Here is a 25,473-nt window from a genome sequence, read left to right as displayed (position 1 = left end):
TACTTTAGTCTTCTTTTTCATTTAAAAAATACATTTATTCATAATGTACTAAAGGGACATTGACCAGTATAATACAATTAATCTCAGAGATGTGCATTGAATTAATGTTCTTATTTGCAATCTTAAAAATCATAAAGTGTATGAATAATTATTTTATGAAAATTAGTTTGGGGTTCTTTACATAATTATACAGTCAACTTCAGTGGTTACTAAAGACCTGAAATGGGATGAATTACAAAGTATCTCTATAAACATGAAGTAAGTGAGCTTTTACATTGGCAAAAGTGATAGCAATCCCATTTATCAATAAAAACTCAGGCAAAAAAAATCCTAAATTGTCCAGGGTATGGGATATTGTCTGTAACTGAATCAAATTCTTTAAATCCTGAAACTTATATTGCAAGTCCCTCCACCGTTCCTTTAAAAAATAAATAAATAAAGGGGGGAAGTGGGAAGGGAAAGAGAGAGAAACTTATCTAAATCTCCCAGCATTGGTTTAGGAATTTTAATAGTCTGTCATTTAGGACTTGGTTAGACAAATTTAAAGGTGAAAATCCCCTGAAAAAGGTGCGTCGATTGTAAATGTTTTTGCTTTCTAAATTCAGGCTCAGTTTTTGGTTTTGTCTTGTTTCACATGTAATAGAAAGTACTGGTTTCCCTATTTTACAATGAGCAATCAAATAAAAAAAAGTATGGCATATAAGCATTAAAGCAGTCCATGTTCTTATTTGAAGTGGCAAAATCAGTCAGGCCAGGAGTGCTTTAAAATCTGTGAATTTTTATTTTATTTTGCTCCCCCCCAAAAAAAAAAAAAAGTTTTTCATGCTTTTGGAATATCAGAGTAATCAATGCATTACTGAGCATGCATCTTAAGTGACTCATCCGAACCTAGATAGTTTTTGAAAAGCAAGGAGCTTTCATTTCCTGCCTTCTGAGTTGCTAGCTCTCCTGGGTGAATCACCCAAATCCTAATATTTCCAGATTTTAAAAATATCATTAATTTTAAAACTAAGCAGAATCATTAGACTGATATTTAACTATCATGCACAGTTATACGAGTTTCTTAGATGAGCCTTTAAAAGTAACCACACTGTGAGGGCATGGGGTTTGTGTGACAGAGCAGCACTGGAAGGTGGTTTCACTGCAGTCCATTCTTCCAGGTGCTACCTGGCTGGGCTATACACTTTTTTTTTCCCCCCTTTTTTTTTTTCCCCCCAGTTTGGGCGAGTCTTTTACCTACTTTGCATTTTGGTTGGCTCCTCAGTGAAATTAAGATGGTGATATTCTAGCTGCTAAGCCTGGTTTTAAAAGCTTATTTTCTCAAACAACATCTGAAATGGGCTTCACTATATTCATACCTAATAATAGTACTGGTAATAATCATAAGGAAGAGAATGTTATTACATGAAGCTGCTAATTTTGATTTTATTTGTCTTGAATGATAAAGGATGTTGGCAGTATATGGTATTTCAGCAACTGTTTTTACTGAATCTGTATTTACGATGATCTTTTTTGGAAAAAAAGTAACAGGAAGAAGTCTCCGTATGTATTTGAATCTATGTATTACAAAAGAGGCAGAACTCATTGTTCACTCCGGTGAAGGCTTCATTGAAAATGGTAATCAGTGCCACTTAGCCTTGGGTGTGCATCTTAAACCTTTAAGGAAGTTTCCTGGGACATAATATCTTTTGCACATGTGCTAAGCACATTATAAAACCTCTAGTCATGTGTGTCTGAGAAACATGGTTACATTTGTGGTGTTGGCTCAACATTTTCTTTCCCATCACTACAATGTTAGATAAGTGGTGAAAACAAAAAGTGCTTGAAATTCGTAGCAACTGATCAGATTTGATCATGATGAAGTGCATTCTACTGTATTTTATGTTTAAGTGTGAAATTAACATTTACAGAATAATTATTAAGCCACAAAAATTAAAGTTTCTATTGTAAATACTGACACAGCTTTAATCATAATAGCATAAATGCAGCATGTGTAAAAGATAAACCAAAGGAGTTCACAAATTCCTATGTGAGCTTGCTATGTACAGGATAGAGGGATGGATGGATAGACAGATAGGTAGCTAGGTAGACATCAGACATTATAAAGTATAATTGCCATAGAGCAAAGGAATGTATGATATGAAATTAAATACATGTGTTAATGAAGTAACGAAATTGTACACATTTAACAGTTGTTCATTTTTCATTCATATAGATGTGTAAATACACAGAATAATAGTACCTGACAAAGAGCTAAGAGGAGGGTTAACATCCAATGTGAGGTGGAGTGTTTAATGGATGAACTTAAAAGCAGATAACAATATAGCATCCCATGTATACTTTCATAATTGCGCGTTCCTCCAGAGATAATGGATATCATTATCAGCGGCGCCTGTCCTAAGAAACTTGGCAAGGTTATGATTGTTTGTTACAGCTTTGGTTATATTAACATACACATTAATATTTATAAATATTTGATGTCATGTTAATTTTTCATATAAGATGATTTATGTAATGCTGCTGTGCCCTGTTAGAGGGCATTTGCAGTGTGCTTCAGAAGGGAAGAGAATTGATGCATGTTCTTTAAGAGGACTTGCCCGTGTATTACAGTGCTCACAGTGCATTATTCTGGAGAACAGTGATTTAAAGATAAATTATCTGAATTGCAAATACACTCCATTAACATTTTAAATAAAACATAAAGAAAAGACACTCTAAAAAATACAATAATAATATTAACATTTTTCCCCCTAAATAATGAAAAAAAATTAGTGTTAAACACCTTGGTTGACCTACATTCCAAGACCTTTTTTGTTATATTGGGGAAAATTAATAATTACTTTCATGGCCTACTTGTAGAAATTTAGGGGAAACACTGCATCGACTTTCCAAGTAGTTATTGAGGAAAGAATAATTGTATGTATCTTTTTATAGATATACATCCTTTGATGAAGGAGGTAGATAGCTTACTCTAAATCCAACCATAAAGAAACATAAAATTTAGCTCTGTCTAAAGCAGTAAGTGTAACATGAGAAGTGGCAGAGATGTAAATAATTATGCCATTCAACTTCACTATTTCTCACTAATAACTGGAAGAGCAATAACAAATCATTAAGTTTGTGAATTAGTGGATATGCAAGCAAATGCAATGCAAGGATAGTGTATCAAAATGTAGGGATTTTTATTTGACAAATGTAGATTAGTTTGAATGGTTCATAATACTTCATACTTGCAAAAAAAATCTTATAGGCTATTTTGTAAAACAATAACATTTGCATAACAGGACATCTTACTGCAGCACATTGCCTGCTAAATCTTTGGGAAATGGGCAAGATCACTTTTTGTGCATTCTCACGTATTTGCAAGTTAAATGGATTTTGGTGCAGCAGCATCACATAATGTATTTGTTCATATATACATTCTTCTGCAGAGAGAGAGCCACATTATTAATCCATTCATTTTACTTTTTTATACTTGGATCATGAAGAAAGACTTAAAGAAACTGGTAGAAAAGAAAAAGGAAAAAAACTACAAACAAACCCAACAACAATTATTTATATTCTTTTTTGTTTATTTGTTAACCAGATATTTAAAGTCACTTGCAACCTTAAGAACTGCTTTATACTGATGTCTGGTATTTTGTTTGGTTGTCTATAATACATGCTGTTAATATAAGGCTATTTCATTCACAGAATTTCGTTTCAAACCCAGACTTTGTATCAATATTGCTTTGAATGAGTCAAAGTCCCAGACTTCTGAAATCTTGCAAATTCCTGTGGGGCATCATCCTAGGCAGATCTGCAGGGTGCTGCCACATCCCTAAAACAAGCAGCAATAAGCATCTTCCTGGCTGAGCCAGCAGAACTGAGCTTTGTGTTCTACCCTCTGCTGAGCAGACCCCCGAAAATTGCTCAGCTGATCCTCCATACAAATTAACAGTAGGATTTGGTAAAAGTGAGTCTACTAGCCCCAAGTTAGTAATATATTCTTGTAGGTTTGAGTGCAAAACATTCATTCATTCTCCTCAAAGAAATTCATAGCTTAGTGGGGTTTTTTTAAGGTTGTAGATTGCAAAAATAACTAAGAGTAACTCCATAAATATACATGGAATATATTAATGAGTTATAATCGCAGAGGTTTCAGGTGACAATGAACTATGACCATCTTTGATTTTATACTTCCTCCGCAATGTGCAGTCACCACTTGTCTTAAAATTAAAGTATTTTAGTTTTGCCTTTTGAATACTAGGATGTGCTGTTAAAGAGTGGTTGGTAGGGAGGGAGCAAGTCCAGTTTCTGGCTCTGTCACAGATTTGCTGTATTATGTCAGGCCAGTTATTTAGGGGGGAGTGTCTCTAACTTCATGTCCCATGTTACATATACCTACTAGTTACACATCTGCTCCAATCTAGTCATGTGAACAAGTTCTATAGCTGTTACAGAGGCAGCAATCATAGAAAGCAGCTCATCCCTTCTTAAGTGACTAACGGTGCTGGGATGTATTCCTCATTTCTTTATATTCCTTGAGTGGAAGTTAGGTAAGAAAGATGCCAGCTTCAGTATGAAAATATTTTTTTGTGATCGTGAAAATGAGCTTTTGGAAGTCGTGATATGCAGAGAATTCCTTAACTCTGCCAGCATAGGAGACCAATCCGTTCTAAGATACAACGATCACAAGCTTTCCGTACAAAACCACCATCTCTCTTCTTCTCCTACTGAGGGGTTTCCTGGCCGAGGAATTTGATTCTCAATATCTGTCACCAGGCTACTTTCATATCAAGGTACAAGCATTGGGAAAAATATAAATGAAGTATAATATCAGGACTCATAAATTACAAATCTGGATCTTTCAAAAAGTGGATATGATGGATGAATTAGTTTATGGAGAAATAATTTGTTTCTAAGGTATGACCTACAGTTTTCCTTAACAGATAAAATATTACAAACCTCTTACATCTAAAAAGTAGGTTTTTAATACAAATGGCACTGGTTGTTTTAGTTGCGTGTCAGCTTCTAACAGTTGGGAAGTAGTTCTGGGTTAATTAATCTGGAACCAACAATAATGTTTAGTATCTTGTGGTCAGCAACTGATCAAAGCACAGCCTGTAACAGCAGTATACAGGACCATTTGCCTAGGAAAAAAAAAAAAAAAAGGTTTTATCTGGATATGGATGTTTCAAAAACCATGTCTTTACCCCTTCCAGATTGAATTGTTAAAATATGTTATCTGTGGAACTTCCCTGGAAAATATTTTACAAGTAATGTCGAGGGAAAGGCTTGTTACGAGTTTTAACAACAGGAAGCCAATGCATTTTTTTCATAGCACTCAGATGGCACATATCATGTATCCTTACTTTGCTCTGAGTCTCTAGAATCTCTGTAACGTGGACCATAATTACCCAAACACCCACCTTTGTTACTGCAAAGTCTTTTGACTTTTGAAGTCAGCTGATGGTATTTCACTTTAAATCATAGATGTGAATGAACAGTATCTCTTGATTTTGGGGCATCTCATTTTAAAATATTCCCTCCACTTGTCCTATGAAATACAAGCACATCTTCAAAAACCACATCTGTAATATTACATAGACTTTTGCCTTCAGGAATAATACTTTGATGAATTTGTGATTGGATTTGGTCAACTAAATTTATAATCTTTTAAAATAAAATAAAATAAAAACCTGGCAGCACTTTGACCCAGAATTGGATTAGATAATGTAGTGATGAGTGTTGTATAAGAACCTATACTATAAGTGAGAGTACTGGAGAAGAAAGTATACATGGATTTAGGCTACTACTTCTTAAGTCCTCTTTTCAATTTCCAGTACCAAATGAGAATTTCATCAGAGTTAACTACCGTGGAAGGGGAGGGTGAGGAGAAATTACATAGAATCTCTGGGCTGGAACATGATTAAGTAGCCATACAATACGGTAACTGAAATGACAGTGGACATAATTGGTCTTCTCTGTGGGAAATACTGGTATGGGCAGCAGACGCTGACAGTGAGAAGAAATGGCAAATTTGTACAAAATATAAGCACCTATTGTCTAATGAAAATCTTATGATAAATTTCATAATTTTTAATGTGGAAATTGATTTTATGCAGGGTTTAAAAAATAAATCTATGTTAGGACAAATCTATGTTGATAGTATTATTAGGAGTGTATTTCACACAAAATGCAAATGTAAGGCAAAATCAACAAAAACATTCCCATCATTTTTTTTGGACCAGTAAAAACAGTTGTTCTTAATCACGTATTTTATTGATGAAATCTTAATGTTGTGCTAGAAAGAATATACAGGCGTAACGCTTTGTTAACTTCCATTACCCAAGTTGTGAGAAATTCAAACAATAAACAAATATCATATATAATGACAAGTACATTGAATAATCAGAGGGGGGAAATTCTAAGTAAATCCTGAGTAGTATTAATACCAAAGGGAGGCATTTGCGATATATGTTTGCATTGTTCATAGCTTTTTAAGCTTCTAAGTGCTGAAAGCCTGCCTGAGGGGTGATTGTAACTATGCATTGGCAGGAAGAGAAGCCAAGGAGGCACACTCTCTATATAGTTTAGCTATGAGAGGGCATAGAAGCAAGCATCATATGTTGTGTGTAGCTTGAAGTAAAACAGCATAATTCCAGTTAACAGCTCATTTCAGCTTTTAAAAATTCACACATGTCAAGAGGAGTGATTCAGTGAGACTTCCTTGTCCATATCCCTTTTTTCTTTTCTGTTGTGTTACTGGGCAGTAGGTAGAATATGAGGGATGCAGGCTAGAATAGATGAGGCAGAATGTGCTGGAGAAAAGAAAGCAATAAAAGCAGTTGTTGAGGAAATACTATCAAAGTTGTTATTTTGTAAGGGAGAAGGTCACTAATTATGATACAGTCAGAATGGAGATGCCTTCTAACAAAGAGTGGTCTGGAACCGTTCCTTAATTTACAAAATAAAAGGTAAAGTCCTACACTATCCATTATATTACACTACAACAGACTAAATGTTGGTCACAGTACTGAAAGGAAGACAATTACTGTAAAAAATAGCAATACTCTTTTTAAGCAATGGGTGTTTTTAAATATTCATTTTAATAAAATATTCTAGTAAATAGAAATACTGCAAATGCTCAGTACTCAGTACAAATCAAAGTAAAATACAAATACAAGTAAAATATTTAACATTTCATTATAAAATGGTAATATATACTATAAAAATACACAAACACGAGTTATTAATGCATTGATGGAAAGGCATGCAGCTGGAAATGACATTTCTATACAACAGCAACAAAGAAAGGTGACTAATTCCTTCCCATCAACTTAGCAAAAAATTTTTGAAGTAGGAAAAAAAATTAAATGGAGCTTTTGCAATGTAAATTAAAAAACTGTTTCTTTCCACTGCTTAACTCTTTGATAGAGTTTTATTAAATATTTTTTTAAAAGCTGCTGCTAGAAAATTGGGCCCAGGTAACTAGTACAAAGTGAAATCAGTAAAGCCATGCTATTTTCTTCTAGTATAAGTTTGAAATTCTCAACTAACTTATATTATTCTTCTCTTAAGTGTTGGGGTTTTGGGTTCGGGGGGGTTTCTTATTTATTCTAAATTTTTTTTTTTTTTCATTTTAGCGAGCATTTTTTTTTTAAATATTAGATATTATTCAGATCCTTGCTTTTTATCCTGATATCTATTTGTTTTACTATAAGCTATACCATATATAATGTGGAAATTCAGACATAAGTGGGGGGAGGCAGAATTTTAACAGCCTTCAATACAGTGTGAAAATTAGCCAGCATGTTGGTTATGACAAGGAACGCTTCCTCTAATCTCTTCAATGACTTGTGCATAGATTGGTATGACAAGTGCTCGGCATCACAAGTTACCACAGCTAATCAAAGGAAGCCCCATAATGAAATTGCAAACCTCCATTTCTCTTCCTTTGCAAGCACGGCGCTGTAACTGTAATAGCAAAGCAACAATCTGGCCATTTGAAATGGTTTCCTGTATCTGACACAAACAAGGCAGGAGGATCAGGGGAATAAAAAGTAATAGGAGACAGAAAGAGGTCAATGGTATATATTTTCTACAATCAACTTCTAGCATTTTGAACAATTGGTTGGATGCATTCATTATGGGTTTACAAGCTTGTAAGCGCTGTTGCTATTTTTCCTCTTGTTCATGCAGGTCTTCTCCAGACTCTTTCTCAATGATATAGAAAATGTATTCTTCTGTTTTCTAATTTTTACCAGTTGTAGAAACAGGGCTGGGAGTATTGCACCTGCCAGCCATCTGAACATTCAATATATTCTCCTCAAAGTTCATATCAAAGTAGTGAGAGTTCATAAATCCACAATTAGATCAGGGCTTCAAAAGAGTAATTTCTTTTATCATTTGGTGAGCTAAGTTACAAAGTGTCTTCTAGAAAAAGTATGAGATTGTATTAGGCAAACTAAGCAGTCTTACATGTATCAGCTCAGTACTAAATGCTTGGCACAGCTGAATGAGAAAATAGCCTAAAAATAATGTTTAAAAACAACCGGTTTTGAGTACAAAGTTCAAAAAAATTGACTCTTTCCCTAAAACTGTTTCTTTTCATTTCATTGACATTTAAATTTAAAAATGAAACCTACTAGACCAGCTCCTCTGTTTTTGCAACTTTAAGGGTAAGTGCAGAAAAAAAGATTTTAAGTCACTTCTGTGTAGTTAAGCGAAGGTTAAAATGGTCCTAGAAAATCTTCTCCTCATTTTCTGGTTATTCTGAATTAAATGGGCTAGAATGATGCCACAAGGGCTACTCGACGAGCCAGGATTAAGCTAAATCACTTCAGTGACGCTGATACAGTGTAGAAACAGTCTTTTAATGCAAACCTTATTGGCTGACAACTAGTATCAGTGAAGAGGTACAGTGGAGCTAAGTTCATGATAATGTCCCCTGCTGGGAAAGAAATGTCCTCTTTGCAAGGTGAGGGTTCTGAAGATACTGTCTGAACTAAATATTTCCTACTTAAAAATTGCAGGAATTTCATCCCAGCCATTCTGTCTAGTTTCTGAAAGGGTACTCGAAGATGAGCAATGGAACTTAGAATAAAAAGATTTTTTCTTTTCCCACTGTAGTCTATCTGCTAGTCCCAGCACAGTCATGTTTTAGTGAGTCCATGCCCACACATCTCCTGTGGTCAATTAAAGTGTAAAACTGAAGAGGAAGTATTGCAAGTACGAGAGAGCATTAAGAGGAGTGTGAGGTGGACAAAGCTGCAGAAAAAAGGCCGGAGCTTAAGGAAGATGGATTTGGGTTTGACGTGTGTGAACTGGAGAGGATGTACGTGGGGAGGGCTAGTGAATGCCCCCAGGGAAGCTGGCTGAGTGATCGCTGATTTAGTCTGATGTCCAAACAGAAAAAAATAAAGAGGAGGAGGGGAGTGTTTCAAGTAGAACTGAAACAGACTAATGGAGAGGTTTAAGGTGACAAGGGAAAGAGAGTGGGAATTAGTTTGCTAATGCAAACATTTTTTTTCAAGTAAAAAAATGAAATGTCTTCGTTTGTTTCCAGTTATTTAACTTTGTTTAGCATTTTGCTTTCAAGTTGGGGTTTTTTTCCCTAAGAAAGGCATTTCAAACTGAAATTTGATATTGTTTATTTTATTATCATTCTAACGTATTCCAAAGTTAAGCATTTCATTTTCAAAATGTTGACCTAGGAAGAAAATCCAATATTTAATATCTTTTTCATTTAAAAGAAACTGATAGCTGAAACTGAATAGAAAGAGAATAGAGAGATTTTCCCTTCATTTAGTGCACAGCGGAACTAGCTACCAATCATACAAATTTATTAGTTGATAAAGATTTGTTGACCAAAGGGTAACATATCTGAGTACTTACTGTGAAAGCTAATGTTTATCCACAGAATACATTTTTTGTTTTCATGGGGTTTTGCTCAAAAGCTATAAGAAGAAAGTAAATTAATATTAAAATTTGCAAAACTATATTCTAATAGTAAGGAAGTACCAAAATGTGGGATGCCTGTGAAATATTTTTTCTGTGGTGGTGTTCCATGGTTTAAATGATCGCTTCATGCACAGAGAGACCCTCCTACAGAAATGAATCACCAGTTTGTACCAAATGGGCTTTCCTTAGAATCGTTTCTTCTTTAACTGAAAAATATGAATATGTGTTTGTGATGGATTGCAAGGCAAAAGGTGATTTTGTGGTTAAGGAACATTACATGTCACCTGAAGAACTGAGCAATCAGTTTGCCTCTGCTAGAGTTTTTTATATGATTCTGGGGAGGTCTCCCAAGCCCAGATGTTCACAGTTGGCTCTACTGGGTTAGGTATTCTCTAGAAACACCTACAATGCTACATGGCGCACTGCTCTCTGTCTTCAGCCTACTGGTGTATTCCAGATTAGGCACTCAGAATTTCTAGTCAGACAATTCTAGAGTATTAATTCTGGGCCCCAATAGGTTTATTTCCAATATAAAATACTACAAAGTCATGTCCACAGTATCACAGAACTGCCTACAACAGACCTGATAATGTTTTTATTCAGTGCATCATTCTAGTGGCACGTAGTAAGAGAGATTAGGTAAAATCTATTGCTTGTAGAAGATAAAAATGCATCGTGATTAACTACCTTTCCTCTAAATAAGACTGGCCTCTACAAAAACTAAGTATTTGATCATTAAGGAGAATACTTTTATATCTAAAAGCAGGATACTGAAATACAGTTACACGGGCAGCCTTGATTATTGATGGCATTGGCTGATTTTTGATTGGTTGATATAGCAACCTCATTGCTCTTTTCATATCGCTTCTCATTTTAATGTGTAATAATAAGTATACGTGTTAAATGGGCCTGATATTTACATGAGGATTAACACATGCAGATGCACCTCTTTAAGCCAAAGTAGTACTTACACATATAGAAAACAGAAAAATGAGGAATATTATCAGCATAGACATGGAACCTATTATCAAATTACCAAAGGAAGTGGTGTGTGAATTTGATTATTGCCAATGTTGTTACTTATTTGTATTGCCATGGCTTCAATGAGCACTCAGACTGCGAGAGCTCTCAGACACGCTGCATTAGACATAGCATAAATGGAAAAAGACTCTTCCTGCTTCCAAAGAACTTCACTATCTAAGCATAAAACAAAAGCAACAAGGCAGTGCAGCTAGTGGTGGCACACAGCAGCACGAGGAGTATTGGTCAGCACAAACACAAATACCGTCCAAGCTTTCTGAAGGTATCACAGGAAAGAAAATCTCTAAGAAGCAGTTAGAAAACAAGTGAGACAGCTAGCTTTGTGCTTTTTTTACAAAGAATTTCTTCCAAGTGTGAAAGGAATCATGGGAGCCGGGAGCAGAGAGATGCGTTTCAAACCTTAAGAGTTGGCAACAGCAACTGGCATCATATGCCAGGCTGACATGGGTGTTGAGCTCTTGACAGTAAGAAAGCGATGACTGGCAGCCTGGGAAAGGGCAATGGGAGAATCCTTAAAATGAAGACAAGTAGCTTAAGTTTGGTAGTAGAGAAGAGGCTGCCAGAGGAAGAAAGTGCTATTGCCAGGGTGCCTGGAATGGCCAAAGTGGCAGGCTGTACAAATACAACCTTTGCAGGAACACTCGAGAAGGTTATAAGCCACGTAAAACTGAATTGATACGTTTCTTTATCTGTTCTTTTACTTTCTATGATAGAATTCCTTCTGACAGACATTACAAGTTTATTGTTCTGAGATTGTTTTGAGAACTATATATTTTATAATGGAAAAATACAAATGCAGAGTTCTAGTTTTGCCAGCACATGAGCTATAGATTTCTGCTGCTGCTTCTTTGTGGTTTTCCATTTCCTTATGATTAGTGTAAAAACAGAAAAGCTGTATTTTTACAATATGCATATACAAAGGGTTTCACTAGTTTTCTTCGAATATTGAATGTTTCAGAAAGAGGAACTATAGCTGTGTGCTTTAGAAAGCTTCTAAAAAGATTTATGTTGTAAAATGAAGCTCATTAGAACTATTTCCTTTTCCATTTTGCCTTGTTGCAAGTCCTGTTCCCAAAATAGTGGGACAGCTTTTCTCTGAGTCAGCAAATGTTAGAGCTGGCATTGGTGCTGAACTGGGATTTAGGTTTTCTAAGATTCCATCCTTTTGTTTGAATTCAGAGACTTGCTATGATATCATCAACACATCATAAGTATTCAGTGGTCTGATGACAATTTTAGCTTTTAAAAAATCCTGCCGTTACTCATCTTCTGTTGAAAGCTTTGATGAATACACTGTTTCAGATCTAGTCTTGATCCAATGTAATTCAGGAGAAGTAATGTAGAATCAGACATGCTGTGTGCAATTACACTGCCATGAAAGCAGCAACGCTAATGTTGCACTGCTATGGTAGTAGCTGAGAATTAGCAAAATGAAGATAATGAAAGCAAAAGTCATTTTGTTTTTCATCCTTCATTCTACTTCATTTTTCTATATTTAAATTCCTGAAAAAAAAGACCAGAAAGAACTCATGCATCCAGAAGCTATGGGTGTTTCAACATCACCTTAACTAATATACACAGTATTTAATAGACAACTGAAAGAAAACACAGACAGAAGGTTGAAAGCATATGATAGAAGGGACTATGGCAGTCCAAATCTATATGAGTGCCAAAACTGTCTCCACTGTTGGTGGTTCTCCAATGCTGAGGTACGATGTGGAAAAGAGTACAGAGTCCCACTCAAGCTGCTATGTTTCTGCATGCACATACAGAATTCACATTGTTCTGAATACAAGACAAATGTCATAGGATCCAAATTTAGGTCACTCTAAGTGACTGAAATCAATTCTGTTCAGAATTGCTATTTGAGGGCAGAATTATCTGGTAGACAATTCTTTTTGTGTATAATTTTCACTGAAGACATTTGGAGTTTTCCATATTTAGTTTCTAGTGATTTAAGAACTCTATATATTCAATTCAGTTCATTTCCATTTAAAAAAACCACAACAAAACTCTATTTTTAATGTGTTGTGAACTCTTCTTAAGCCAGAAAAATAAACACATTTGAACAGAAAAGATTTGGAAATCCAGAATGAGGATAATTTGTATATCCTGAAATAGCATAAATGTCAAGTTAAAAAAACTGAATTCTGGTCTAGCAAAGTTGATACGAGGGCACCAGTATTAGCATCTGTGGTAAAGTTTCCGATTGCTCTGTCAGTATATATGAATGCTTGTTTTTCCGTGTCACTTCCTTGGTTTTCCTAAATGGAAATCTCTCTAGAGAGGATTGGCTTTCTGCATTATGTTTCTTGTAACTTTTTAAAAGGTAATGCTGATAGGTTATGATGCAGTTAACATACCTGCATATTAGTAGAATTCTTGATTATAGTTGCCATGGTATGACTGGTCTGGCACCAGATGGAAGGATTAAAAAAAGATGTCTACCTAATAAACTACCAGAGTTACCATACTCCTTCATCTTTATACCTGATACCTGGACAGTAGCGTGGTTGTAGAGCTGACCTACTCTTTATCTGTGTCCTTGCTCCACGAAATAGTAGGTAAGAAGTACCCCTGAAGTTTGGAGGAAGAGGGGCATACAGCTTGCTTCCCAACTAGCACTCTTCTTCTTCCTGGGTTCCTCCAGCATCAGATTGCCCTGCTTTTCATAAACAGAAAGAGGACCCCTAAGTTGTTAACAGCATGTGGGACTCCACATACGATTATTCCAACATACATAGCATAGTACCATACCAATATGGGAAATTAGCATTTTCAGCTCATGCTGTTCCTTTCACACAAGAATCTTGGTTTGAATGCCTAGCAGTATAACCCATTTCAACAACAATAACAAAATTTTAAAAAATCTTTCACTAAGAAGTTACATTCCATTGCCATGGAAACACATGATAAACCTTACAAACAGGGTTCAAATAGGAAATGTTTGGGAACACAGGTTCAAAACCAACTGGACTTACATACATTGTTCCTCAATAATAATACGTGATTTATATTGCTATAAGTGAGATGTTCTGAGAATATATGAGAAGCAAGATTGTAAAAACCAGTTATTTTCTCTGATGAGCTGATATAGTTGGAATACGCCACAAGCTTTCATATATGGGGTCCCTTCATCAGGATCGTCTATCAGGTATGATAAGAAAGTGTTTCCATTAAAAAATAAGATATCACTTGACAGGGAAAGTGAATATATATATATATATTTATATATTTTAATTTTATAAGGAAGCACTGGAACATCCAAAGCTTTTGTGAAATCAGGGGGAAAAGAGCTGTACCTTGAGGCTAGAAAGACCCAAGAAAATCGTGGACTAAGCTGGTATTTTTTTGCAATTTGAAGTTCCACAATGTCTGCGTGTACACAGAGAGGTTGTAGCCCCATGGTAAATGTGTGATGCGCCTCTGTTAGGCTCACTAATCCAGCTCTTCTGAGGCAACTCCTGTGATTCCAAACCTCTGAGCCACTTCAAAGAACTCATGTTTTAAAAAGTATCAAAGACGTGCTGGGGGAAAAAAAAAAAAAGTTTTATCCTCTGAATAGAGAACGGTACCTGTCCAGTGGTCCTAAAGAAAAGTAACTGGCAGAGTATTGTATAGAGTAGACAATATTTAGGCCAGGACAAGTACTTAGTTTAGCATTTGCAGCCCCATGACACACCAAGGCCTTTGTATTATTAGAAAAAGAAAGAGAGAGTTCCCTCTGCCAGATACAAATCAGCACTTCCTTCTGGTGCTGAACATCTACACTGCCATTCAGAAAACAAGAACACCTCTTATCAACAACCTAGAAAGCACAAGACTCCAAAACAAGATAATCTTTACTCTCTCATACAAGTATTAACAAAACAAAAAACCAACACCTCCCCACCCCCCATTATTTGTAATTTTTCTGTGGAAGAAACATGAGATATGCATAAGCCCTTTACAAGCAGAAGAATACCGAGAATAGTTTAACAATTTTCTGCAGAGTATGTGGAATAGTCCAAATACAATAGCTGTTGTAATGGCACTCATTTGGAGCAATCTGCCCACCTCCATCATGACTTTACTGTTTTGTAGCGTATATCAATAAAACCAATGAGCCACAGCATCATGCACTTTCCTTTCTGGAAGACAAGGCACCAGCATGAGTTTTTAATATATGTGCATGTTTGTTATAAACAACACATACATTAGTGAAGATATTTCGGGATCTTGTGGTGCAGCTTTTCTGTGCTAGGGCAAAATGATTAGACTTAAAATTTCTATTTGTTGGAAAGACCGTATCACCCAATTCTCCTGTAAATATCTTTAGCTACTATTTATTTTTAGGCTGCTACAATTATGCCATATATGATTTGATTATTAGGGTTAGCAGAACCATGGCTAATGGAATCAGTATCATGGCTACAGCAAGCTTTGTGAATTCTCCCTGCCAGTTTTCTGCATAACTACTCTTATGTCACTCAAGCGGCACAGGGGTACTCTAACAATTAATTGTAAACCAGGGGGAAACTTTTAATGGACCTCTTCTTGAGATCTTGTGTTAAAAAAAGAAAAGTTCCCATGAGTGAAGTATAAGTTAGCTTTTCCAGGGGGAAAAAAAGGAATGAATTACATTTCTCTTCTTGTCCTTTAAATGAATAGCGTAGTTTGGGTGAAATTATCGGGCAATTGCATGCCTTTTATGCAGATAATGCTATTTGATGAAAGCGGTGTTTTGATCTGCTGAGGATAATACAGATCCAGGGTTGGATTCATTGGTGAGAGTAAAGCTGTCTTCTGTGATAACTTCATCTCAGCATGAGGTCAGACGGGGAAAACTGGGATGGGGGATTAAAAAATGACACAGTCGGAGCAGTATTCAGTTCCCTGCTGTGCTCCTGGCTGCACACTATAGCTTATGTTTCTGATCTGTTATGGTATTGTCTGCTTTTCTCTCCCAGAGCAGAAAGAGATTGCTTAAAACTTTTCTTTTTTCAGCTAGAGGGATTAGTTCAGTGCAGCTTTTTTAATTAAAGAAACTGTATCTTTTTCAATGTAATTTAAGGCTGTACAAGAAGGCCATCAGCATTCATAACTTAGCACTATTACCTGTAACAAAGCCTAGCCATTCATTTTACATTCAGAACAAGAAATCGCTATTAAGAGTTTTGAGGGTTAAAAATTGATAATTGGCCCCACGATTGAAAGAACCACAGTTAACCATTATCTCCTAAAAGTTTTCTGTGGAGGAACTTCAGACAGCTTTGCTGTTAGTTTATCTGGGCTTTCTTAACTAAATCTCCATTACATCAGGAGAGTGGGTAAAAAATATTCTGATATGTGGAAATAGACCTAGGCATATTTTCTCCACAAAAAATATAAAAATACCCTCAAACATTAAAGTGGCATCTATTGAAAATGTCTCTGTAATACCAGCAACTTCCTCTTTAGGTCCACATTTATTTTCACTCAACAGATTTTCTGAAAATATAACTAGTACCTTTATTAATTAGTAATAATATGCAAATAATTGACACATGTTCATGATACCTAGCAATGGTCAGTGTGTATGCGTGTCTGTAGATGTCTGTTGATGCATATATGTGTGTGTGGATGTATATCTATATTCATATATAGATACACATATATTCATATATAGATAGACATACATGCACACACACTCATATATGTTTTTCAGCTCAGGGAGTTGAATTTACAGCTCAATTTAAACAAGGTTAATGGCTAAAAACCTTCAAATGTTTCAAATAAGGCCCATATGGTGATCACTTTACAAAGCATACAGGGACTGTGCTTAGGTTGCAACATACACATTTCCAACTAAATTCCATGCCAGATCAATTAGAAACAGTTCTCCTGAGCAGACAGGAACAAACACAGATTGTTACCACTCTACTGCCTGAACTCTTGTCTTCCAGGAATGAAAGCAGTCATCTTGAATACAACATATTTTACTACCAACAGTCCAAGAAATTTTTTAAACCAGTAGTATTTTAATAAAATCTCTGTTTAGGCACATCAGACAGAGCAATTAACATCCAAATTATCAAAGTAAAATAGTAGACCATTGTCCCTCATTAGAGCTTTTAGTTAGAGAGGTGTGTTTCCCAGACTGCATTTATTAGTGATGTCTTCTACTAGGAGGAGTACATGGCAGTGGAGAAGGAAAAAGGAAAGAAACAGACAACAGAAAAGCACATTTAGTTTCTTTTTTCCTCATTCTATGTGCTTTTCTTTTCTTAAAATAATCTTTTCTGTAGATTTCCTTTATTTGAACAGTTAATTGGTGGAATTTCTTACAGTGGTTTGGTTTTTTTTTTCATACATCTTTCAGCCAGAAAGCTATAAAGGAAAAAAAAGTTAATTATGGGCATGAAGCTTATTTAAAACAAGGCCTCTTTCGTCTTGTAAAAATCATAAATTCTGAATAAATGTGACTTTATTACGTAAACCTCTGCATGCGCATATAAGGTCTGTATATTGACTTTTGCGTCACTATAAATATTCTGCATCGTTCCTGTTAATGGAAAATATGGCTAGTAACCCCCAGCTATAGTTTGCTGGAAAAGCGATATACTGGCAAACACAAATCTTAAATTTTTCATGGCCTCGTGTACTAATTCACACTGATGGCAATAATGGCATTTTGTGACGACTCCTACTTATGAATACAAGGTGATTAAAATGATTATGTGCTTGATTTTAAGGCCGTAAGTTTCGCTCAGGCGGTAGTTCCTACTGCGGTATTAACACCATATGAAAGGCATTTTTGTATTCCAAATTATATGCAAACTCCTTCAGGTTCTTTCCTAAGAACCCAATGAAGAGGGTCAGCAGTTGTGCGCAGCTGAAGTGCATCATTTTCACCAGAGGTCAGCTTCCCATATAGCTTTGTTTTATGCAGTGGAACACAAACTAATGTAGTGGAAAAGCATGACCCCCATTTAAAGGTTGATTTGTATGATAATCAGTACATTTAGTGGCTTCAAAATGAATGTGTGTAAGGCGCTATCTTGCTTTAATTAAGGTAATTAAGACATATTTCCCTCTGCAGACAGCTATTTAATTTTATGGCTTTGTCAGTGATCAGATTAGAATATTTGTTTTACAATTTTACCGCAATTCGATACTCGGGGAAAGTGCCTTTCTCGATCTACTTCTGGCAGCAGAGCACACTGGTGTAAAAACTGGCGAGATCGCGCAGCTATTTCTGCGGAATGTTTACGTTTTAGCTACATGTGTCCCCCGGATCTCTTGAGTTATTTCTTCGGCGCATCCCTAGCGCACCGCTTGCATTCCGCCCCCCCTCCCCACACCTCGCTCCCGCCTCCCCCGCCGGCGGAGCGGCGCAGTCCGGCTCCTTCTCCCCAAAGTTTCCCCGTTCCCGAGGCGGGGAGGGGTTTTCGCCCGAGATTACGGCAGAGGGTGGTCACGGCCGGCTCGTCACCTTCTGACCCGGTCCAGGCACCTTCCCTGCCGCCGCGGTTCGCCCTCGGCGCGGGGGCTGCGAGCGGCGGGGGTTGGATGCGCGGGGGTTGCGCGGGGGCTGCGCGGGGGCTGCGCGGGCTCGGCCGCCGCCCCAGCCGGGGAGGGGAGGGAAGGGAAAGGAAGGGAAGGAAAGGCAGGCAGGCAGCTCCGCCGCGTTCTGGAAAGCGAGCACTCGAGCAGCTGCTAACTCGGTCCCTTCCCGGGGCTCGCACAGGAACAGGAGCCGGGAAAGCTAAGCGTGCGGAGGACAAACGGGAATAGTTGCTGCCATGTTAGGATCAGCCAGCAAGATTGATGGAAGAGTCGAAAGGAGCGGTTATTTATTTTTTTAATTAGGACTGTGATTATGGAGTATCCCGATGCAGGGTAGTGTTGCTGGTTGTTTCCATCGCGTAGAGGCAGTCCCTACCTAGCTGCCCTAAACCGCGTTGTGCCGCTTACCCAGAAGGGAAAAGGGTGGTTAGAAACAATTCCTTCCTCCATGAGCTGTAGACCAAGGACCTTTGACAACGCAGAGATTTTGAGGTCTGTTATTTTCGGACACGCGAGTAACCTAAAGAGTGTGGAGTCCTGGGAGCCGAAAGTGCTGATAAGCCCTGGCGGAGCCCGAGTTACTGCTCAAGTACGGAAGGACACATTAAGAGCAGTTTAAGAAGTTTGGAAAGAACGTGACAGTGTCTTGAATTTGTCGCATCTTTTGGTGTTACTGGCAGATGAGTGCAGGAGCCGGCACGCCTCACATCAGAGGACGCCCCGCTCTCTTCTTTCACCAACACTTACCGTCCCAAAAGATTTACTGATAGTCACATTTAAAAAAGGGTCTCTCTAAGGCGATAGGGAATGCATACCCTTTTGTTCTTTCTCCACCGAAGTAGGAAGCCTATTGGCAATCCAAAAGAGTAAGGAAGGGCTGGGCTCTGCTTTTAGACAGTTTAGTCACAGTTAACAGTTGACGTAAGGAAGATAACTTTCCTACAAAGCTCTAACACAAATGTGACTGCACACTTTTCGAATTAGTTTAAACTCTGAAGGCTGAAATTTAATTAAAATTCGGTAAGCCTAGTAATGCTGCTTCAGTTATGCTCAAGTTAAGAGCACCAAATTAACTTCCTCTGAACTTCAAATGTGTATTAATAAGTAGCTGACGTTTGTTGTTTATCCGGTGGGCTTTGCACAAGGAAGGAATTATATAATCTTTCTATTTATAATAGAGGAGCATCTTAACTCACTATATTTGGAGGTGGTAAAAAGTTCAGGTTAGTACTAGATGAATGGATTTAGCTAAGGTAATGCAAGTGGCTGAAGTAGTAGTGCAAAAATATACCACTTTATATGTTTGCATTTGCAAAATATAATTTTTAATTTCGTCTTAGGGGACTGTAAACCAAAAAGAAGAAAACTGTATGTAAGGCTCTGACTCTACAAGGTTTGCTTTTAGTTTAGCAGAAATGCTATTTTGTATGCTACGCAACAACAATTATAGCACGTGGCGTAAGTTCAGGGTTAAGATTATTCCCGTGTGTCTAGCTGCATGTGTTTTGTAACAAAGAATTTTGTGCAATTCACATTTTCACACCCTGAGTGCTTTCTTACAAGGACTAAAACCTTTGTAGGGCATTTTGTTTGAAAGACAAGGTCATGGCGATTCTAGTTCTACCTATATCGTCTGGGCACTTACCTGCACAGAACTCTATCTGGAGAGGTCTCTCTGACTCCTACCTTTGCAAATGAAATCCCACCACTTCAGAGTCACCCCCAAAGCCATCGCAGATTGTTCATTTCAATCCCATTGGTTTAGTTTTGGTATCTTTAAAAGAACTTTTCCAAACCTGTATTTAAAAGTAGTTACTTGGTAATACTGCATCTTTCCTGGGGATGAAGACAAGTTATTTCCGTTGTAAAATACCTGTTTTGTTTTCTGTATGCTCAAGTATTATGAATTACACATTGGCTGCCCACTTAAAAATGCTTGAAACATTTGTGGTTTTCTATTGCACGTGCTGCATAACGCTGCTTTGTGATGCTGGCAGGGTGTGTGTGTGTGTGTGTGTGTGTGTGCGGGCGTGTGTGTGTGCTGCTGTAATTCTCAAATGCTGATCTCAGCACTGCCGAATCAGTTTAAATACCCGGGTACTTTGTCTCTCAGGTCGAGCCCAGCAAAGTACAAATGCAACGGAAAACACAGGGATAAAACACTCGCGTGTGAGATGAGGCAAAACTGCCGGACGGACCAGAGGTACACCCCTAGCAGGGCTCGTCTGTAACACCTGGAGTGACGGTCCCACGACTAGGAGGTATTCCCAGTCATTTCGGGTCAGAGCAGTACAGGGGTTTTCCCTGGGAGCATTTAAGATAACACAGTCGCGCATCTTTCCTTACAGAGTCGGAGATGTGGCAGATAAATTCAAGTTTGGAAAATCAAAGTACTGCAGCGGGTAGCCTGCTGAACGTTCAAAGCTGCTCATCTGTCCAACTTGCCCGAGTGTTTCGCATCTCGTGTGTGAAACGCCTTTGAGTTTGAAAGGAAAGGATAAAGGAATGAGAAAGAGAGCGGTCCTAGACAGAGAGCTAGGTAACATCTCAGCGTGTGAAAAGTTACAGCCGCTACTTTGAGTCGAGAGGACGCTGAGGAGTCAGGGAGAAAAATAAGCAGGAGCCCCTTTGTACGCGAGGGAGAAACGGCTTTAAAAGCAGACGTTTAAGCCGTAATCAGGTCACTCGGCACCGGCCCCCGCCTCATTCCGAAAACTGCCGGGGTGCGGAGGAGAGGCCGGGCGGGGGCGGCGGGCGCCCGTGCGAGGGGCGGGCGGGCCGGGGAGCCCCGCCGACGCCCATCGGCCCGCCTGGGCGCGGGGCTGCCTGCCGGCCGGCCCCGCCGCCGCTGCCTGCGCCGCCGGGCGCGGGCTGCCGGCAGCGGGCGAGGTGCCTCGGCGGGCTGGCCGGCCGCGGCGCCGGCTCGGCTCGGCTCTGCTCTGCTCGGCGCTGCGCGGCAGGGAGCCGCGGATTATTTCCCCAAATTCTTCCCCTCCCCTCAGTACAAATAGATAGGTCCCCGCGGAAAACAAAATACGGCGGGCGGAAGCTTTCTGCCTCCGCCGGGAGGAGGGAATGCGTAATGAAGCCGTGTAAGTTCATTAGTGTTTGCAATCAGGAGCACGCAGACACCTTCATCAGGGCAGAAAGCTGCGAAGAGCCATTCATCAGCCTGAAGTGCTGCTCGCGGATGACCCCTAAATCACCGCCGGCGTCGTGGATGCACTGATTGGGCACAGCGTGGGAGCGGAGCCGCGCCGCGGCACTCCACGCGAACCGGGGGGGTCGGGGGGGGGGGGGGGCAGGAGGCAAAGGCGCCGCAGCCCTGCGGGTCCCGTCCCGGGGCGGCGCGGGGCAGCGGCGGGGCCCTCGGCCGGGTCCCCCGCGCTACGACGCAAGTAGGTGCCGGCGGCGGCGGCTCCTCCCCGCGCTCCTCCCCCGCCCGGCACGTTGCCGTGCGCGCACCTTCGCCCTCCCCTCCCGCAAGAAGAGGGGCCAAACTCCCTGCCCGCCCCGGCGGGGGAGGAGGCGGGGAAAGTGAACTCCGCGGGGCGCGTAAGCCCCCGCGGCGGGGGGCGCGGGCAGCAACTCGTGGCCCTCCCCCCGCCCGGCCCCCGGCCCTCCCCCCGCTCCCTCCCGCCCTCCGCTCCCGCCCGCCCGGCCTGACAAAGTGCCGGCGTGCGCCGCTCTCCCCCGTGCTGCTGCCGGGGCGCGGAGGCGGCGAGGCTCGCGGCGCGCCCGCGGTAAGTGGCGCGCTCCTCTTCCCCGCGCCCGCGGGGGCGGCCGGCCGGCAGCGGGGACCCGGGGCCGCTGCCCTCCCGCCGGCCCAGGGCGGGCGGGCTGGGGGCCGGTGCGCGGAGGACGGCGGAGGGCTCCGGCGGCCCGCCTTCCTCCTCCTCTCCCCCCCTCCCCGCGGCGACACCGCTGACGGCGGGACCGGGCGGTGGGCGGGAGCGGCGGGGCGCCCCGGGACGCGCGGCCGCGGCCGCAGCGCGGCCCCAGGTAGGGCTGCGCGGGCGCGGGGGAGCTGGAGGCAGGGGGCCGGGGGCGCGGCGTGATCTGGAAACTCCGCGGTGCGGGGCGGAAAACCGAGCGGGGGCTGGCTGGCTCTGTCAGCAGCGCTGCGCGGCCTCGGCGGCAGTTCGGCTGCGCCCCGCGCCGGGGACGGGGAGCGGGGTCGCTCGCCCTGGGGGCGCAGCGCGGAGCGCCGCGCCGCGGCCCCCCCCCCCATTCCATCCCATCCCCGGCCCCCCGCCCCCTGCCCGCGGCGTGTGCGCGCGGCGGGCGGGCGGGCGGGCGCGCGCCCCCCGGCCGCGCGGGGCGGCGGTAGGACTTGCCACCGCAGCAATTTCGGCGCTTTCCCAAGTCGGCTTCATCCTTCTCGGAAGATAAATGGAAGCGTCCGTACTTGGTGTCTGGTGAGCGCGGCGGCGAGGGCGGAGGTGCGAAAGCCCGGTCCCAGTAAGTTTGTGGCGGGTTTTGAACTTCGCTCGTGCTACCTCGCGTCCGTGCGCGCGGGGCTCTCCCTCCCTGTGTCTCGTCCTCTGGCAACGTGTTTGTCAAACGGCTGCGGGCGGTGACGGGCTCTGCCGGGTGGTCTGCTGCTCTGGAGATACTGCCGGGGCTTTACCTGCTCTCCTGGTAAAGGGGGGGGGGGGTCGTGAGGAAAGCCGTCGGGGATAGCGTCTTTAATGACTTACTCGGTAAATTGTAGTGAAAATAGCGTTACTGTGCAGCGAAAACACACGGTGACCGAAAGAGACTGTGTGTCGCTGTGGTTTGGGGAGAGAAAGGGGTGGTCTCCCTCACGAAATGACAAACGTCTCTGCTGTCTGGTGGGCTTTTTCTTTACGTGGAGGTAGGAAGCGAGTCCATTGTTCCATGGGCTTAAAAGTTTCGTGTCGTGAAGTTGCTTTAAAGCAAAGTAACGTAACGAGATAAAATGCGCAAAAAGGCATCTTTCTGTGCTCGCACCCCGTTAAAAGTTTTAATTGGAGCTGTTTCTGTAAGATACCAAATAGTTCTAGGCTCATCTAAATTTTTAGATTTAAAATACTTTTTAATAAGAAAACTTTAGCAGTTTTATTTTTGTACTTTCTAAATACCATGTGTCTTTTACACATTAAGCCTTCTTAGTTGGATGCTTGATTGGTTTTATTTGACAGTTACCTGCTGCATTTTATATATACTTCCTCATGCAAAGTATTTGGCATCATTCAGTTGAAGAGTTACAGTAATATTCTGTGGATGCTTACATCCTAAAATTCAGTCTAGTAAAGAGCGTATTGAAGTACAAACATTGCTCGCCTATGGTCAGTTATCTTATAGAAGAGTTAATTGTAAAACACTTAAAGACACTTTCTGATGAAAAGTACAGCTGCTCTTCCCTTCTAAAATAATCCAAGTGCTATTCAGAATTATTAATGCATACATATCTAGGAGATTGGCTTAATATTGTATGTAAGGAAAGATTTTCATAAAGTGTACTTTGATGTAATGTAAGAATAGTTAGGAAGAATGGGCCCTATATGGGTATGAATATCTATGAAAAATACATCACTTACATTTGGGGAAAATACAATAGGTTGAGAAAAACAATATTTTACAATTCCTAGCTTTGCCATTATGAACTTGCTGCGTTATTTTCAATGGTCTGGTAAATTAGGGGAGGCAAAAAAAGCCAAATGTACTGAAGTATTAGATGCATACATCAGATTAAAAAGTGAAACGAGTTTACGTGAGTGAACACTGAGATGAAAGATATTGTTTGGTAGAAGAAATACTTGACCACACTAAGAAGATTCTTATGTTTAATACTTATTGGAGGAAGAAAATCCAGAATAACATTCATAATCCAGTTAGCAAGTTAAGACTGGTACTTCAGTCAATTCTCTCTGAGCCAGGAGTAATTATTCTCTGTTCAAATGGAAAAGGGAAAAAAGGATTTAGTAGTAGAAACTAGATTTAAAGTTACAAATCAATCCATAGTAGCTGCTTTTAATAAGCAGCTACTTGATACGAGCCCCATAAAATACCAGAAAATTAAATCATAATCAACCTGAAGGTACATTTTTGTCATCTCTTACCCCCAACAATTAACAGATTATAGGCTCGGCTCAGTAAAACACCGAGTACCTTTACCTCCAGTTAAAATCAGTGAGCCTTATGCAGACTGATGCCCATGTAGATTGATGCAAAAACTCCCACTGACTTGCATCAGTTTTGGATTAGGCCCAATAAAAACTAAGAGTGCTCAGCATCTTGGAGGATCAGGTGCTGTTTGTGAAGGGGCATTGTGCTATATAGACTTAAAACACCAGAGACTTATGCTAAGGCTTCAGGTCAGAAGTACTTTTAATTTTGTAATGATACGGCATTTACTGTACTGAATGCTGCATTTCTGTTGTAGAAAACTCATCTCTCTGGCAGTGTACGAGAGAAAATATAAAATTCTTAAAGAGAAATCTTAAGATATTTCTTCAGAATCTTACGCAAGTATTTTGCACTTTTAAGATTTAGAGGCAGATTTGAACTGTGGTACTACACATTAGAGACGTTAATCAGATTAACATATGTATATAATATTGTCTTTTAAGAATAGCTTTACCGTATAATCTGTTCTATTAAATGAATACATGTAAACTCGTTAAGTCTACTGTTTTAGCAAATGTGGTGTTAATGTGACTTTAGCTCCTGCAAGTTTGTGCAGTATCAACTGCACAAAAAAATATCAGAAATAATTTTAGTGTGTTATAATAAAGACTTTGGTTTGATGAAATAAATTTTTCTTCCCACGCTAACTGGTTAAATAAGTTCTTTCAGGATGCTTGCATGCGATTCTTCTTCATAGGCTGAGGAGTATCTTGTGATCTTGAAATAAACGCTTTAACTTTGTAATAGTGTAGTAGTATTTGCACAGAGTTTTAGCTTGTGGTAAAATATGTCAGAAACCCAACGTTA

The 25,473-nt window shown here is 40.2% G+C and overlaps 1 protein-coding gene across 8 annotated transcripts in view; it reads left to right on the top strand.

Moving 5' to 3' along the window:
* TENM3 (teneurin transmembrane protein 3) overlaps positions 1–25,473 on the top strand; it is a 642,124-nt gene that overhangs the window by 181,430 nt on the left and 435,221 nt on the right. For 5 of the 8 annotated variants that reach the window (XM_029996124.1, XM_029996042.1, XM_029995956.1 and 2 more), the window contains exon 1: positions 22,165–22,256. The exons of 1 other annotated variant lie outside the window; for it this stretch is intronic. The gene's annotated coding sequence lies outside the window, so the exon portion shown is untranslated. Of the gene's footprint in view, positions 1–22,163; positions 22,257–22,955; positions 22,975–25,473 lie in introns of those variants that run through there. 2 more of the 8 variants (XM_030043924.2, XM_030043838.2) reach the window with 2 other exon arrangements.

Source organism: Aquila chrysaetos, chromosome 1, assembly GCF_900496995.4.
Source record: "Aquila chrysaetos chrysaetos chromosome 1, bAquChr1.4, whole genome shotgun sequence".
In the NCBI taxonomy this organism is placed as follows: domain Eukaryota; kingdom Metazoa; phylum Chordata; class Aves; order Accipitriformes; family Accipitridae; genus Aquila; species Aquila chrysaetos.
Note: the sequence above shows the minus strand (reverse complement) of the source record. Positions and strands in the feature narration are given on the sequence as shown.